Source organism: Desmodus rotundus, chromosome 2, assembly GCF_022682495.2.
Source record: "Desmodus rotundus isolate HL8 chromosome 2, HLdesRot8A.1, whole genome shotgun sequence".
In the NCBI taxonomy this organism is placed as follows: Eukaryota; Metazoa; Chordata; class Mammalia; order Chiroptera; family Phyllostomidae; genus Desmodus; species Desmodus rotundus.
In genome coordinates, this window is record NC_071388.1 from 92,486,423 (window position 1) to 92,504,923 (window position 18,501).

An 18,501-nucleotide genomic window follows, 5' to 3' on the forward strand; every position below is an offset into this window, starting at 1 on the left:
AATATGTAGACAATATTAGTAAATGTCATGCAGTAAATATTTTGTGTACTTAATCTACTTTAATCCTTGTATCTATTGTTAAAAAGCTAGACATTGTTACCACCATATATTTTATTTTCTTAATTTTTTATTGTTGTTTAATTACAATTGTCCCCATTTTTCCCCCATTGCTCTCCCCTGCTCTGCCCAACCCCCTCTCCCACATTCAATCCTCCCCCACATTATCCTTGTCCATGGATCCTTTATACATGTTCTTTGACTTGACCCTTCCTCTTCTTTCCCACATTATCTCCCTCCCGCCACCCCTCTGGTCATGGTCAGTTTGTTCTTTTTTTCCATGTCTCTGGTTCTATTTTGATCATTTGTTTGTTTTGTTGATTAGGTTCCACTTAATAGGTGAGATCATATGTTATTTGTCTTTCACCAACTGGCTTATTTCACTTAGCATAATACTCTCCAGTTCCATCCATGCTGTTGCAAAGGGTAGGAGCTCCTTCTTCCTTTCTGCTGCATAGTATTCCATTGTGTAAATGTATCATAGTTTTTGATCTACTCATTTACTAATGGGCATTTACAGTTTTCAGCACTTAGCTATTATAAATAATGCTTCTGTGAACATTGGGGTGCATAGGTTCTTTTGGATTGGTGTTTCAGGATTCTTAGGGTATAATCCCAGCAGTGGAATCACCAAGTCAAAAGGCGGTTTCATTTTTAGTTTTTTGAGGAAATTCCATACTGTTTTCCACAGTGGCTGCACCAGTCTGCATTCCCACCAACACTGCACTAGGGTTCCCTTTTCTCCACAACCTCACCAGCACTTATTGTTTGTTGATTTGTTTATGATGGCCATTCTGGCCAGTGTGAAGTGGTATCTCATTGTGGTTTTAATTTGCATCTCTCTGATAGCTAGTGATGTTGATCATCTTTTCATATGTCTATGGGCCCTCTGTATATTCTCCTTGGAGAAGTATCTGTTCAGGTCCTTTGCCCATTTTTTTAATTGGATTGTTTGTCTTCCTGGTGTGGAGTCGTGTGAGTTCTTCACATATTTTGGAGATCAAACCCTTGTCTGAGGTATCATTGGCAAATATATTTTCCCATACGGTTGGTTCCCTTTTCATTTTGCTGATGTTTTCTTTAGCTGTGGAGTAGTTTTTTAATTTGATGTAGTCCCATATTACCACCATATTTTAGATAACACTTGAGGCTTAGTAAGGTTAGGCAACCTTGATTAGATCACGTAGCTACTGAATTGTGCAAGTTGAGTTTTCAGTACATGTCATTTAGACTTCAAAGATCCCAAATTCAAACTCAGGCAAGAAATTTAGAGTTCAGAGATCCTTGACCTTCAAGATGCTGATTTACTTAACATATGTACAGACTCTTCTAAAGCATCTAAAGTCACTTAGATATTAATGTCTTGTTAAACCTGACTCAGTTTACTCTTAAGAAGAAACTAGTTATTCACAAACTAAAAGGCTTCAATCAATTCATATAAAATTAATCCCATTATAAGAATACCTGAAGGTCCTTTAGATTCAGTACACTGATACCTTGTCTTATGGCTAGTGTTCCAGTAACTTGACACAGTCCATTTACTTTCTGAAGATAAACAATCAAACAATGAACTATCCAATCACAAGTAGAAAAAAATTAACTTTAATATTTTTACACATGTGGTATCTCACACTAGACTAAGAATCAAGAGGTCCAGATTCAAATCCTACATATCTCACCTACTAGACTGTATAACACTGACAAGTACATGAATTTAACTTATTTTCTTCCCATGGATGAAATGAAGACATTAGATAGACTACCATTAAGGTCCCTTCAAGTTCTAACACTTGATTTCTAGAATCTCTTCTCAAGCCTTAGAAGGAGAGGTAACTTGGGATAGAACCGTTAAGACAATCTATATGACAATGCCCAGACCAGGATCCCTACTCTCAGGCAATTAGATGGTCTTCTTTCAGTATCTAAGTTGTAGTAGTGATGATAGTGTTGACAGAAATAATAGAAGTGTTGCTAAGATTTACTGAGCACTTGCTATGTGCCAAGCACCAAACTAAGAATTTTACATGTATTGGGTTATAGCTAACTCAACACAACAACATATTAAGTAGATACTATTATTTTTCCCATTTAAAAAAAGAAGTAACAAAAGAACAGAAAGATCAGCTAACTTGTCTGGGTCTATACTAATAATAAGTGGTGAAGCCAAAACAAGCTCTCCTGACATACCTTTTTCTCCTAGTAGCCTATGTGCTCTCTGAAGGCCAGGAATTTGTTTTATTGTTGACCTAAGCACTGTGCAAGCATATAGTAGGCATCCCTTTACCATGTGGAATAAAAGGAATGAAGGAATTGAGGAGGGGAGGGAAGGGAGAAAGGGAAGAATGAAAGAAATTATATCTAGACATGCTATGTTCTAAATAAATGTTGATATTATTCCTTTATTTCTTTAACTCTGAAATTACAGAAAAATCTGCAATTATGCCTCAGAATCCTTGGGATTCCATACTATAATTCCTAGTACAAGTAACTGCAGCTGTTGCTATTACTTGTTTAGTATTCTAGATAAACTATATTCAAGCTAATGTGCTTGGCTCATCTCTTAATTTGTAACATTGACAGCAACAGGGGAATATAGTTTAATCTATCCCACTAAAATTCCAAAAATAATAATAATAATGTCCTTGATGTTGGCCTCTCACCCTTTGGTGGAAACAAAAGAAACAAACAAACAAAAAAAACAGGTCCTAGAGGAAAGGTCCTTCCAAAGCGTAGCAGCACCCATGAATATCATCAACCAGTGGTAGCAAAATTTGAGAAGCCTAAAGAAGATGGTTTGATAACAATTGTTATTGATTCTGTATGCAATTTCTACCATTCATATGTGATTGATGCTTGCCACACAAAATGGAACTTTAGAGTGGCCTATCTAAAGCAGGTCTTAATTACCCTATTTTGACTCTACCATTACTTGGCGTTATTGCTACTTATTTACAGTTAGAATTTAGTAAGTAATAGAAACCATAGTTATACATGTGTACAATAAATACAGGGACCATTACTTCTGTTTATCAAAAACAGTTACAGATTTTTAGCATGATCTGATCCTACGTGACCCTAAGAAAGCCAACATACATTTTTGTGTGTGTGTTTCAGTGAGCCAGAGATGAGGGTATGAGTGGGGGAGAAAGAGAAAGAGGAGGGGGGTTTAAAGGGAGAGAGGAGAGATGGAAGAGAATATGTTATTGCTCAAAAAATGTACAGCATTAATCATATAACATAGAAGATTAGTTTATTCCTATGCTGCAAAGTATTTCCAAGGTGGCAAGTTCCATTCAACTTAGTCATTAAATATCTCACCACTGTGTGTAGAATAAAATAATATATTCTTAGAGTATTCTCATAGTCAGCAAAAATGAACATAAAGAATATTGAAAATAGTGTGATGTCCATTCTTGGTTATAATGATGACCAATTATTATATATTCATTTCTCATTTTAAGGAAAAAATATATAACTAGTCTCATCTCTGTCTAATCAGAATTACAAGAAGTAAAGGAACTCTATAAAGACCCATCAAAAATATTTAAAGAGTAACAGGTTTCTAGGACTCTCTAGCCTTCTATTTCTAATATAATCCCCGACATGTTTTATTCATATACATATTCATTTAATATTTACTGACCACTTACTATTTACAAGGCATTGTATTAAGGGGCTGCGGACAATCTCTACATATCTGAGCACAATGTTTCCCATTGACAGTTAGTCAAATTTACATTATGGGTATTTATTTAAATAAAACAAATTTAAATGGGTCAATAAATGGAAAAGATACACCAGCTCTAAAATCTTATGTTACTGAACACTGACAGAAATGCCTTAGCATTTTTAATATGTTAATGAGAAAAATGCCAGTCATTTGAAAAAGTTTTCAATATGGGGGATTAGGGATTATCAAATAAATTATTTAACTAAATATGTTTATATTGAGTTGCAGCTTTTAATACTGCATTACAGAACTCAACTAGTTAAGATACCATTTATAATAGCTTGTCTACATTAAAAATATAGATATTTGTCAGAAACTATACAGACCTACTAACTAAAAGAAACAACACCATTGATAGCAGCACTTAGGAAAATACCAGGTACCTGGTATTTGATGAAAGTAAAGGATAGTATTTCAGCCTATAAACTACATCTGGACTGTATTCCCTTTCTAAGATTGCTATTTAATTTTCACTTTTTCTTCTTCCTCACTTCCACCCAACTACAACAGAGACACATGCCCAAATCAAGAATTCATCTTATAATATACTCTTAAATTTTTTGAATATGCCCCATGTGTCCACTAATAGCCAAATGCTTTCAAATCTGTTCAGCTGAATGGATCAATAACTACATCCAGCATCACACAGTGGAGTTGCCAACATGGTGAAATTGAGCCAAAAACAAAATGTGTCTACCAGGACAAAAATTATTACCAACCCATTTATCTGGAGAGATCTACCGTACTCTCCGCAGGTATCCTTTAGAGAAGTTAACATAAATATTATCTAGGGGAGTGATCTAAAAAATATTTGAGACTCAGAATGAAGGATTTAGAGAAAATATTTGGGAGCTAAATCAGTGAGTTTTACAATAAATCAATGTAATATTCAAGGTCTACATCAAATAACGATCTTTCAAACTCAGAGTAAACAAAATACGTAACAGCACAAGCAAACTGCTAACACGTTTCTCTGTGCGCTCACTCATATGACACAGCTGCAGGCAACAATCGAGCAGGTGCAACCAAGCTTTTGAGAATTCCTGCCTGTTGCCCAGGCACCACAACACCGCACGGTTGATATTTTAAACAGGTGCAAACATTTTTTTTCATTCCTGTACTGCTTGAGACAGTGCAGCAGGCAGTGCATCTGTAACCACTCCTAACCAAAAGCAACAACCACAGAAAATAAACTCTAAAGCAGAAAAAAAGTTTGAAAATAAAGCAATAATGTCAAAAAACAGTGGATTTGCAATAATTTGACCCCATATCAGCAGTCGCTTTAACAGCACGGTTCCATAAAACATTTTCTAGTGTTTTACCAGCTGAATGCTTTGTAATTAAAATTATTCTGCCTCATCAAATCTTAGAAATGTTTATTTGATTCATACAATAGAGTGAAATGCAAGGTATGCAAAAATGGACTATCTTTTGAAGTTGTCGATATTTATAAGTACTCAAAAATTAACATTTTTATATTATGAAATTTGTAAGCATTTTTAATACACAAAAATGTAATAACATGTCATTTAACACATAGGTTTACATAGTTATTAGTAATTCGTATACATACCTGTGCAGCTATGGAGCACAGACAGACTTGAGATTTATCAGGTACCTGAAATGCAAAACAGCTATATAAGAAAAAAATTAATTTTCTAAATAGAACCAGTATTATGCTGACACAATTTCTACAGAGAAGAAGGAAAGACTGAAGTACCTAAAGAGGTGAGTTGTTTTATATCTACATTTTCCCCAGAGGATATTTCAAATCACCTTAAATTCGTATGTGTGAATATACACACATAAAGTCATAAAGTCTTCTTGCAGTATAATCAAAACAAGTACCAGCAAGGAACTAAGATTCACTATGGCCTTTGAAATGAAAATGCTTTCACTACAGAACAAGGCAAACACTTAAAAATGATTTTTCTTTTTTTGGTATTCTTCCAAGACTATTCCAAGACTATTGCCTTTCTAACACGCACATGACTACTACTCTCTAAAATGAAACCACTCAGATTCATCTGGTGAGGAAGAAAGTTGCTTTTGTAAAGAAGTCCACACAAATGCATAAGTAAATAAAGTAAATTCTGAATGTTTATTAACTTTAGTTACAACAGCAAATAGAAATGAGATTGATTTCTACAACAGGTGATGTTAAAGCCACAACAGATATATAATGCTTCACCCAAACACTTTTAGAAAACTTACAATGAAGTAGTTATCAATAAAGAAGACAATGTAAGTCCAGCTTAAGCAAAAATACACAGAGTTTACAATGAGACCTGAAGTTCATTTGCATGTAGGTGGAAACTGTATTGTAACATACAGTCTCCACACTACGATGACCCTTAAAAATACTTCCTAATTCTTTCTGAAAGCAAACCGAAGTGTTAACTTATACACTTTTTTTTAAGCAATGGATAACAGTAATATATTAAAATCAGTAGTCTATATAATACTTGCTTAAGAGTGTATAAAGGTAACAATCACAGTTTTGATAATGGTTCAATAAAATATGATTTTCACACACTTCTGATGAGTGTGTGAACTGCTAAAAAGTTTCTGGAAACCTATTGGGTAATATGTATCAAGAACTTAAAGTTCAAAATCTGTACTCATTAATTAGTTCTAGGAATCTGTCTTATGTAACTGAAAACAAACAGATTTATGTTAAAAAGATAATTTTTATGATACAGAAAAACTAAAAGCAACCTAAATGTCCAACAGTAGAAAGATAATTAAATAAAACGTAGCACATCAATATAAAGAAATATTTTATAACAACCCACAAGATACCTGGTCTTGTGGTATCTTATAGGGTAAGATAAACATTATAGGGTAGCAATGGCATGGCCATGATGAAATTGCTTCAAAGATGAAAAAACAGAACACACAAAAATATTGAGTGATTATATTTGGATAATAGGGATGTGAATGATGTTTACTTTTTCTTTTTATCCACAGGTAACTGTACAATAAACATTTTTAAAATTATTTTATTGTTCAATTACAGTTGTCTGCATTTCCCCCCTACCTCAGCTACCCCTACCTCCCTCCCTTGTTTCCACCCTCCCCCTTGGTTTTGTCCATGTGTCCTTCACAGTAGTTCCTGAAAACCCTTCTCCCCATTTTTCCCTCCCCACTCCCCTCTGGCTATTATTAGATTGTTCTTAATTTCAATGTCTCTGGTTATATTTTGCTTGCTTTTTTCTTTTGCTGATTATGTTCCAGTTAAAGGTGAGATCATATGGTATTTGTCCCTCACTGGAAAAGTTATTAGTTGGCAAGATAAGAGTAAAAGAAAAAAGTTATACAGGGCTATATAGAAATCATAAATCTAACCTTCCTAAGTGAAGTCAATTAAGTCAGTTACACATAAAATCCACCAAGTATACCCCACAGTGAGAAACTCATCCTCACTGTTTCCTCATAGAGGTACAGCCAGGGTCTCTTTCATCTCACTGCTTTAGAACTAGTAATTCAGTAACACATTTTTAATCATTTTAGTAAAGCATCTTTAATTATGCAGAGTGAAATGATGGCAAGAACAATTTAGGACTGCAAAACTGTTCAGCCTAGTACAGACTAATTATTCACTAAGTAAACAATATTTAGTGAGCATCTATTACATGCAAAGCGTTGTGCTTGGCAGTCTGATACAGTAAAAATAAATTGGAATACATCTTACCCTCGTAGAGCTAACAATTTAAAAATACTAAAAATATGTAAATATATCTTCCTATTAATTCCTGTAAACCTAAAACTGCTCCAAAAATTGTCTTAAAAAATAAACTAAAAAACTAAACAAAACAAAAACAGTAAATTAGCTCACATAAAAAATGTAAAGATACTATAGTGTAAGGCATTGTGACAGAACTGGTATACTTTAAAGCAAGAAAACATATATCAGGTTTATTCTTTTCCATTATTGAGCAAAAACACATTTAGGTAATAGCCATTAAAAAGTTATGAATATATGAGTATACAGCACTTATAAAGTGCCCTAGTAAACTACTTTACATATTTAATGTTTTCCTTATATGATCCACTTTTTGTTTATAATAGAGAGTTATATAGAGTATGATGGGATATTGATCTAATCTCAAATGCCAGATGTGTAAAATTATCTCAGATTACCTAAGGCCACATAAAACATATGTACATTAACAGGCTATAGTTATTTATTGTCAACCAAAGTAAACAGGGTTAAAGTAAACAGGGTTACTTGTTAATCCTGCCAAAGTCACTGTTCTAACCCTACCACCAGGATAGGAATAGACAGATGAGTGCTGCGGGAATCCCTAATGACCAAAGGTAGTGGTATTGGCAGTGGTAGGGGTACCATTTTTGTTGTGCACATAAAATGATGCAGCGCTGAGTTTCTCTCAATAGCAGTTCTGTTTCCTTGTGGCCTGTCACCATAATCACCATTTGCCCCTTCTGAAGCTAGTGCCACATAATGGTTCTGAGGTTCAGCCAGTAGGGACAGCCTCTGTGAAGTGGTGCCAAGTACTAAGAAAGGCTATTCATGTGATCAATGATCCGTAGATCTGGGCCTCACAGAGTTCTGGACAGCAATAGTTCTGTGGGGTGGGATGTGGTTAAGCTTTTGCTTCAAAAACCTGGGATTGAATTCCAGCTGCCTCTCTTCAGTGTGTGATCAAGAGCAAGTTACATTTTCTTTGTCTGTAAAATGACAATCATGTTTTCTTCCCTATAAAATTGTGTGTGTATATTATGTTATAGGCATGTAAAGGATATAGAACAATGTCTGCTATAAAGTAAGCATTGCTAAATGGAAGCTATTAGTACTGTCCTAGTTGTATGAGAGACGGGATGCCTGCCCCTTCGAAGTATGGGGCTAAGCAGGGAGGGAGAAGATAGAAAAACGGCTTGCTCGAGATATCACTATTCCACAACTCATCCAAGACCCCATCGTGTGCTGGATGTTCACAGAACATGTCTGAATCAAAAAATTAGAATATTAATAGCTACAATAAGCAACCTTAATCAGCCTTCTAAAGCACCATCCCTGTTACTAAAGAGGAAGGTAAGGGGATCTAAGTAGTAACATATGCAGCAATACTGCCTATTTTTCTGAGTAAAAAATTAAGGATCATTTTCCATACTTAACTGAAACAATCAGAATATGGAAAATAAGGACAAAATGAATGTAATGGAATCAGGCCAAGGTGTTATAGGCTCCTTAACAATCACTTATGGGAAGTATCACCTTCATATATACTCTAGAGAGACCCCGCAAATACCCTGAGCTCACATGTAATGCAAGGTTTGCAAATAGAAGTTAAAAAAAATATTACACTCAGTTTTTCTCTTAGGGTTTGGAATACATAAATGAATGCATACTGCTGTTGTTCTAATCCTCATTTGTGCTTTGATTTGGAGGGCAGCACAGATCCAGATTTGTTAAATGCCATCTTCAGATTCCCATGCAGTCATCTAGTCTGTAAAATTGTTTGGGTCATGTGAGGGTGCAGTTACTTTCAGCACCATTGCAAATGGAGACACACCACAGATGATTTTTTAAAGTGCTTTTCACTTCTAGGTTGGCACAGCTGTGTTCCCCAGTGAGCAGTGAATAGGTCCAACACTGTGTTGTGAAGTTTAGGAAAGTTTATCTGTCCTCCACAATGGTTGACCCTGGCTAGAGATGGAAGAGGGGGTTCTTAATGGTATCTCTTGAGCCATTAATAAATCTTATAGCTAATTCACTGAAGACACTGAAAAGGGCTTCGGCTGGGTCTGAAAGGATAGTAGCTCCACAAAGGGCTCTGAATCTAAATTTAGATTAAAAAATATTTCCCTTGTGACTGAATAAACATCCTCATGAATATTTTACGTGCTTTAAATTTGATCTATTTTGAAAAAAGATACTATGTAATCCCAAATACTTTAGTTTTATTTAATATGTATTTACTTCTTCTAGACCCACTAATGACCTGGGTGTTCTATCATTATTATATCATTATTATAAAATATAAACTTTAATCATCCATCAATCCAACTTAATTTTTAAAAATGGAGGTGCCCCAACTTGGGTGTGGTTTATTTGAACAGAAAGACTATAACTACTAAAAGGACCTGTAATTTTAAAAGTAGATCTGAAAAACTTATTATGCTTAATTTTGCAAATTACTGAGATTTAGCCCTTTGTGCTTAAAATCTTTCCATCAGAAAAAGAAAATATGAGAAGCAACAGTTATCTATTTATCAACTCTGTGAACTGGAAACAGATAAAGTACAATAAGGAAGAAAGAAGGAAATTAAAAAAAAAAACCCAACCCTTAATCCAAGGGCACAGTTGGTCTGTCTAGACCTTAGGTCAAACCAGCCATAATAAAACTACAAAATGCATAAACAACTAAATTTATTTAAAAAATGGTACATTTGAATTTTCTAGCATTAATGACCACCACTTAAAATGAAAAATTTAATATCAAACTTTACATGTAAACTTTACATTTACATAATTTGAATTCTCAAGTAGAAGCCTGAACTACAAGGCACTAAATGTTAATAACTCTCTTTATGCTGTAATCCCTACTTCACAGTATATTAAAGAAAAAATAGTTCTTTTAATTAGCTGATTTTTAAAAACTTCTTACGTGAAAATTGAAGAAGAGCTAGTCAGGATAATGAACAAAACTAAAATTTAGATTAACATTAAGATTCATATTTTCAAAATACTCTCAACTTGAAGTTATAACTGTGAAAGAATTATCTCCTCCAGAACCTGATGTTCTGTGCTTCATTTTGTTCTAATAGTCATCACACTGCATTGTAACTGTCTTTCACGTAACACTGTAAATGTGGGGTCAGCGGTTTTGTCTTACTTATCATTACATCTCTAGTTCTTCCCACAGTACCTAATAAACAGTAGGTATGGCTTAAATATTGGTTAGAGGAATTGTGAATGAATTATGTTACTATCTATTTCTGATGATTAAAAAAATTCACACTGCATAAAAATTAGAAAATGACATTTCTAAACAAATCATTTTTCCTTTGAAAGAGCTTTGAAAGACTACCCTTGCCCTGGCTGGCGTGGCTCAGTGGATTGAGTGCCGACCTGCGAACTGAAGGGTTGCTGGTTCGATTCCCAGTCAGGGCACACGCCTGGGTGTGGGCCAGGTCCCCTGTTGGGGGCATGCCAGAAGCAACAAATTGATGTATCTCTCACACATCAATGTTTCCCTCCCTCTCTTTCTCCCTTCCCCCCTCTAAAAATAAATTAATTAAATTAAAAATTAAAAAAAGACTAATTTACAACCTCTTTCACTTTTTCCTTCCTTCTTGTCCACTTAATCATTATAAAACTAAATAATGAGAATCTGAGTCTCAAATGTTTATAACAGATTAGAAAGCCTGTTGGTTTGGCCCCAAGGTGGGCAGAGGTGAGCAATCCAAATCACACTTGTTAACACACAACTAGTGTCACAGAAGTTGAGACTCAGAGTTCTCTGAAAGAGTTCTGCAGTTCCTAACCTATTGTTTGGTTCTTCTACTCTCCCTGGGAAGCCACCTCTGGCTATTGTTCCTGAAACAGCTCTCCCCATTATTTTATTCTTGTTGGCATTTATGACAGTTTGAATCATTCATGTGATTATTGGTTTATGGGTTTATTCTCTCTCTCCCCCACCAGATTGTACACCCTATAGAGGCCACAATATTTTGCTTGGCACTCTATATCCAGAGTTGAGTTCAGTGCCTGACACACAATAAACACTTAATAAGTATTTGTCAGATGTATAAATACAAGATTTGGAGCAGCAGCTTTCAGTCAAGAGACAACAATTAAGTAGGCAACAGCTACTCCATCCTTGTTTTCTCTACATTCTGACTCTCTCTACCACATGGAAGCCTTGATACTTTGGGTAGTCTTTTACTGTAAATTCCATTCAATCAGTAACAAGTGTGACTCAAAGCAATTCTGGATAGGTTGGAGGTAGCCCATCTAAGAGAAGCAATGGAATTATAATGAGGACAGCTACTACTTCCAATGAAGAGTTTGGGGTTTGAATTTTAGCTTACTAACTACATATCCCAGGGGAAACTTACATAAACTCCCTAATACTCAGTTGCATTTTATTTAAAATGTGAGGATTTTCTCTAATACCATAGAGTTTTGAACAGCGATTGAATGAGGGTATATATATGAAAGCAGTTGCTAGTACAATTTGTGGCATTTAGGAGAAAGACTCACTACAAATTAGTTCCTTTACATTGGCCAGCCAGTGTCTACAGAAAGATAGAGATGATTTGACTAAAAAGTCAGGAGCAGGCATTTCAGGTAGAGAAAAATGGAAGAAACAGGGCTCAAAGCCTGAAAAAAAGTAAGTGGATGTTAGGGACAATAAGTTATAAAAACCACTAAATGAGAAAGTTGTAGAAATATAACACCAGTTAGAAATGGAAAGAGATTTAACATTATAGAAAAATTGCCAAGAAATCTATTAGCTTTTCCCTTAGGTGACACAGCCTTCCCCTCATATAAATAAAATAATTGCTATTATAATACTTAGGAGAAAAATCAACTGAAATGTACATTAAACACATCAGAGATTTAACATTCTTCACATGATTTCACATGCTGGAAACTCAGCCTGTGTAAATATAGCCATGAACTTTATTATTTACTATGATAAAGTAACAGCATATCCTCCTCTATGTACTACCTGCAGAGTTATGAAAGACAAATGTGTACTTGCTCTTTAGGTACAGTTAACAAGGCAGCCAAATGTAGAGTTCAGCCCTTTCTTTGCATTTTGTGCTTATCAGACAGTGGCTACCAACACAGGCAGAGAAACTTGGTATCATGAAAATTCTATCGAAATTCTTTTTTTCACACTTAGTTGCTTTCATTCCCTCACTACTTTAGTCAAACTTATGTCAGCTCCCTCAATAAAAGTATTTTCTAAGTCATTATCTTTCTATTCTGTTTGCATGTAAGTCTGAGTTTGTGTAAATTCTTTCCTTTGTTCTTTGATAAAGAAAGAGGGTAAGAAGTGTCAGATGCATTGCTTATCAAAAGTAGCCACTATGCCTCCTTACTTCAAGAGTTGCCCACCTCCTACCAATAAGGTCATCAAAAAGTTTGTTTGCATTCACAGGCTTTGTGTACCTGTAGTGATAAATGGCTATTTTAACAGGCTGTGTTCTCTACAAGCCTTTCATATTCATGAGGGCTAGAATCTTGTCTATCTTTCTTACTTTTATATCATCATCACCTACTTCATGGACAGCCACACAGCACAGCCATTGGATATTTTATTAATTTATTAAACAGATATTTATTGAGTACATACTATGTGACAGATATTGTTCTAGGAGGTGAAAATAGAAGACTAAAAAAAATAGATGAAAATTTCTGAGCCCATGCAGATTATATTTTTGTGTGGACAACTGATAATAAGCAAGACAAACAAGTTAAATATACAATATGATAGACAATGGCCCATGCTAAGGAATTAAAATAAATCAAGGAACGGAGAAATAAATGCTGGGATGGGGGAGTTGGGGTTGAAATTTTAGATAGGGGGCCAGTGATAGTATCATTGAAAGCACAGGTACATTCAGGTACAGGCCTAAAATACGTGTAAATAAGGGAATGAGTTAGAAAGCTATCCTCAGAGAAAAGGCATTCAAGCCAAAGAAATGGGAAGTGCAAAGGGCCCCTCACAGAAGTATTCTTTTCTGTTTTCTATTGAAATGTCAGGCTAGATGCTCACAGAAATTCTCCTGTTAAAACACAATTGTGCTACATTTAAAAGAGGAAACACACAAATATATACAAATGAAAACATTCCAAAAGTTTGACCTCACCAGAAAGAAATTAAAATTTCAAAGAGATAGAAAAATAAGGGTTGTAAGGGCAAGACATTTGGCATTATTATGATACTTCCACAACAAACCAAGAGTATTATCTAATTCAGTAATAATCAGGGAACCTCAGGGACGCAAAGCATGTTTACAATCATGGCAATCTCAGAGAACAGCAAATAAGAATATGCACGGTAGAAAATAGCTAGAAATAGCAAATTTCTAGCTAGAAAAAGAAAATTCACTATATCAGGATGCCCTCAACAATCGAGAAAACACATGGGAATCTCAAAGAAAAAACCAACTCTAATACAGAAGAGCTCACATATCAAAAATATGAACAAAGGTTTTCCATACATGAGTCAGCAGACACAAAAAATCTTTAAACCAAATATGACTGTTAAGTTAAAAAATTAACAGAGCAGTCTTTAGAACTAAAATAACAGAGTATTAATCTCAGAATTTACTGAGAGAAAATTTTAAAATGATAAAAAATTAAAAAGAGAGTGGCAAAAATAAACAGAAAAATGCTGCCAACAGTAGATTTGAGAAATAAAAATGAGATTTATAGGGAAAAATTTAGATTAAAATTAATGACTTAAATGAGGCTTTATCACATTCTAAGTAAAAGCATTATTAAAAATAAAGATGGTCATTAAATAATGAAAATTAAATAATTCTACAACAAGATACAGGGTGGGGCAAAAGTAGGTTTAGAGTTGTCCATATGAAAAATAATACATTAGTAAATAATATAAGAATAAACTGTTTCATGTACTCACAACTGTAAACCTACTTTTGCTACACCCTGGGTACTCATAAGTATATCTCAGCAATATTAAAAAATGAAATTTTACCATTTGTGATAACATGGATAGACCTAGAAGGTATTACCTTAACTGATTAAGGCAGACAAAGAAAGACAAATACCATAAAATTTCACTTATATGTGGAACGCCAAAAACATAAACAAAAATAAGTAAGACAAAACAGAAAGAGTCCTGGTTGTATAGCTCAGCTGGTTAGACAGCCGACCCAATACACCAAGATGCAATCCCCAGTCAGGGCACATAGAAGCAGCAACCAGTGAATGCATAAACAAGTAGAACAACAAACTGATGTTTATCCCTCTCTGTCCCTGCTCCTTTCTCCTCTCTCTAAAAATCAACTGACAAGAAAATGAAACAGAAACAGACTCACAGGTAAAGAACAAACTGAAGGTTGACAAAAGGGAGGAGGGTGGTGGGAAGAGAAAAATGAGTTAAGGGGAGTCACATAAAAAATAAAAATAAAAATTTAGCAATATTAAGAAGAAACACCCTTAATATATTCCAGGAATCTCCTTTCCATCCCAAGTTTCTTTAAAAATAAGTAAATAAAGGTAAAAATAAGAGTAAATATAATAATTCATCCTCTCATATTTTTATTCATATTTGAGAGCTGAAATAAAATTTGTAACATCATTTTATGTGATACTTGCTGTAGGTAGAGGAAATTCTTAATAATAATACACTTAAAAGTGGGGAGAAGTAAAGGGACTTAAGGGACATAGTTTCTTCACTTCATTTGAAGTAATAAATTATCATTACCAGTAAAAGAAAAACAAACAAAAAAATCCACTGATAACATGATGCTCATGATTAAAAGCTTCCTGTCTAAAATCAACAACACATAAACAAAAAAAACATTTTTTAATAAAGGCAACATTTTCACTTCCAGTCAAGATGGTGGCATGGAGAGACACAGCTCACCTCCTCGCACAACCACATCAAAATTACAACTAAATTATGAAATGACCATCACTCAGAACCATCAGAAATTGGGTTGAATAGAAGTCTGACAACTATGGAATTAAAGAAACCACATCCATCCAGACTGGTAGGAGGGGTGCAGACGCAGAATGGGCTGGTCCCACATCCACATGCACTGAATGAAGATTCCGGAGGGATATCTCAAGAGTTAGGAGTCCCAGAATCACACCAGGTCCCTGAGCCCAGGATTTCACTGCCAGGAAGATAAGTCCCCATAACTTCTGGCTTCAAAAACCAGCAGGGATTGGGTCAGTGGAAGAAACTGCTATAGTCCCAGCACTTCCTATTTGAGAACCACACATTGACTTACTCAGACTCAATCCATCTGAGACGTAGCACCAGCGTAGCAACTTGAAAGGCACCAGTGGCGTACAGGCAGGAACTGAAATGTCTGGCATCCAGGAGAGAGCTGGGGGACAGCTCTCTCCCAGAAAGAGACAGGCGGAGGCCATTGTCCCTTTACTGAACCGTCCCCAAAAAGAGCCACAGAAACAGTGGGTGGGTACCATATCTGAGACTCCATTAACCTGGCTAACACTGTTTGCCCCACCCTGGAGATATGCTACATGTTTTAAAATTGGCCTTCAGGTTTCTGAAGTTATACTTATTTTTCCACTCTTTTTCTCCTCACTCCTGTCTAGACTGGATGATTTCTATAGATCTTCAAGTTTACTGACTTGTCTTTCAGCCACTTCCATTATGTTATTATGCCCATTCAGTAATTTATCAGATAATGTACTTTTTGATAATGTACTAAAAATAAATGTATTTATTTCTCCATTGAGATTTCCTATCTTTTTATTCATTTCTACCATATTTTCTTTTATTCATTTGCATAGTTGTAACAGCTGCTTTAATTTTCCTGCCTGATACTTCTAATATCTAAGTCATTCCAAGAATGTCATCTATGGATTTTCTTTTTCCTTGGGAAAGGATTACAGTTTACTGTTTGTTTTTTTTAAAAAAACTAATTTTGGGTTTTATCTTAGACACTGTCAGTGATAATTGTGGATATCTGGATTGTGTTATATAGAAAGCCAGACAGTGCTAATAATTTTCTTTTATTGGGCGATTAACCTGCCTAGTTTGAAACTTTAAACTCTGCCAAGTCTGCCTTATACATGTGTGGTTCAGGGGTCAGCCAAAGAGTTAAGCAAAATTTATATACAAAATTTGAAGTTCCCATCTCTGTCTCTTTCATTTCCTGTGTTACCCCTCACTCTCTGTTATCCCTGCTGCTACCCAAGTTCCTCTACGAAAAGCAGTGGGCTTTCTTGTGAAGTTTATTTTCCCTATGTTGCCACTACAACTTCAGATACTTGCAGGAATTCACTTACCCCATCATGTGCTTTCTCTAAGTTACATCCCCTCTCTAAAGTCTTCCTATTATTGTTCATCCTCTAAACCTTCAGATAACTGTATTATATTTTGTTTTGTTTGTTTTGTTTTTAGTTTTGTTCAGAGTTTATGGTTGTTATTTGCAGGTAGGCTGTTTGATTAGAAGTTTATTTCTCCACAACAGAACCAAAACTCTGTGTTATGGTTAATTCTGGAAATACAAAGTTCAAAAAAGGTACTAATAAGTACAGAAAAGAATTGGCATAAATGGGCTAGAAACATGTCACCTGGGTCTTAGAGAAACCTGAACAATGACCCATGAAGAAAAGGGACAAAAAAAGTGGACAATAGATTTAAAGGACTATGTACCACAAAATAGGTAAGAATGAAAGTGAAATTTATATACATCAAATTCTCAAAAGAAATGGAGGTGGAAAAAAATGTCTGCCAAATGTTTCAAGGCCAATACTTACCAGATCCAAGAACCCAAGTAGAAGAATAAATTAATAAAAGAGAATCTCTGTTAAAAGTTTCTTTGTCAAGATTTACAGTAACCCACCAACACATCTCAAAGTTTGTAAAACTATCTCAAAAACTGGCAATGATTAAGCTTCCAACTAATTTATATTGTCTAAATTTAAAAAAGCACACACTCAAGTGTAATTTTTTTTTAATTAGCCAAAGCATATTCACTGTAGAGATGAAAATGGAGCCCATTCATCTCGGTGATTACAAGATATGTTTTTAGACTTGATTTATAGGACACGGAATCATCAGGTAACAGAAGAAAAGATCTCATTTAAAGCTCAGCAAGAATCTAATTTCTGGACTTCCAGCCAAGATAGAGGCATAGGTAGAAACACTGTGCCTCATCCCACAACCAAAAGAAGGGCAACAACAAATTTGAAAAGAAAAAACAACTGGAACTGACAGAAAATCGAACTGTATGGAAGTCCGACAACCAAGGAGTTAAAGAAGAAACATTCATCCAGACCGGTAGGAGGGGCAGAGATGGACAGCCGGGCACAAAGGACTCGCAGCAAGGTGGTGGCTGGAGGACTGGAGCGGGTAAGGCAGACTGGCGAGGCAGCAGATTGCAGACTGGGTCATCCCAGATTTGCATGCAGATAAACCAGGAGGAACAACTAGGGAGCGAAACAGACCACACCACTCAGAGTTTCAGTGTGGGCAATAAAGCTTCAAACCTCTGATTAAAAACACCTGTGGGAGCTGAGGCAGCAGCAGGAGAAACTCCCAACCTCACAAGAGAGTTCATTAGAGAGACCCACAGGGGCCTAGAATGTACAAAAACCCACCCACGTGGCAATCAGCACCAGAAGGGCCCAATTTGATTGTGGGTAGTGGGGGAAGTGACTGAAATCTGGCCAAGAGTGGAGCAACTGGCTCCCGGACCCCTCCCCCACATACAGCATCACAAGGCAGGGATGTGGGTTGCCCTGCCCTGGTGAAAACCTAAGGCTCCACCCCTTACTACATAACAGGTGCTCTGAGACAAAAAAAAAAAATAATGGCCCAAATTATTTGAACGAACAGATCAAAGCTCCAGAAAAAACACAACTAAGCAACGAAGAGATAACCAACCTATCAGATGCATAGTTCAAAACCCTGGTAATCAAGATGCTCACAAAATTGGTTGAATATGGTGGCAAATTAGATGAAAAAATGAAGGCTATGCTAAGTGAAATAAAGGGAAATGTA

General features: G+C 35.5%; 1 protein-coding gene across 20 annotated transcripts in view; it reads right to left on the bottom strand.

The window, feature by feature from the left end:
- ZBTB20 (zinc finger and BTB domain containing 20) overlaps window positions 1–18,501 on the bottom strand; it is an 830,054-nt gene that overhangs the window by 600,444 nt on the left and 211,109 nt on the right. For all 20 annotated transcript variants that reach the window (XM_071220624.1, XM_053918373.1, XM_053918396.1 and 17 more), the window contains one exon: window positions 5,361–5,405. The gene's annotated coding sequence lies outside the window, so the exon portion shown is untranslated. The remainder of the gene's footprint in view (window positions 1–5,360; window positions 5,406–18,501) is intronic.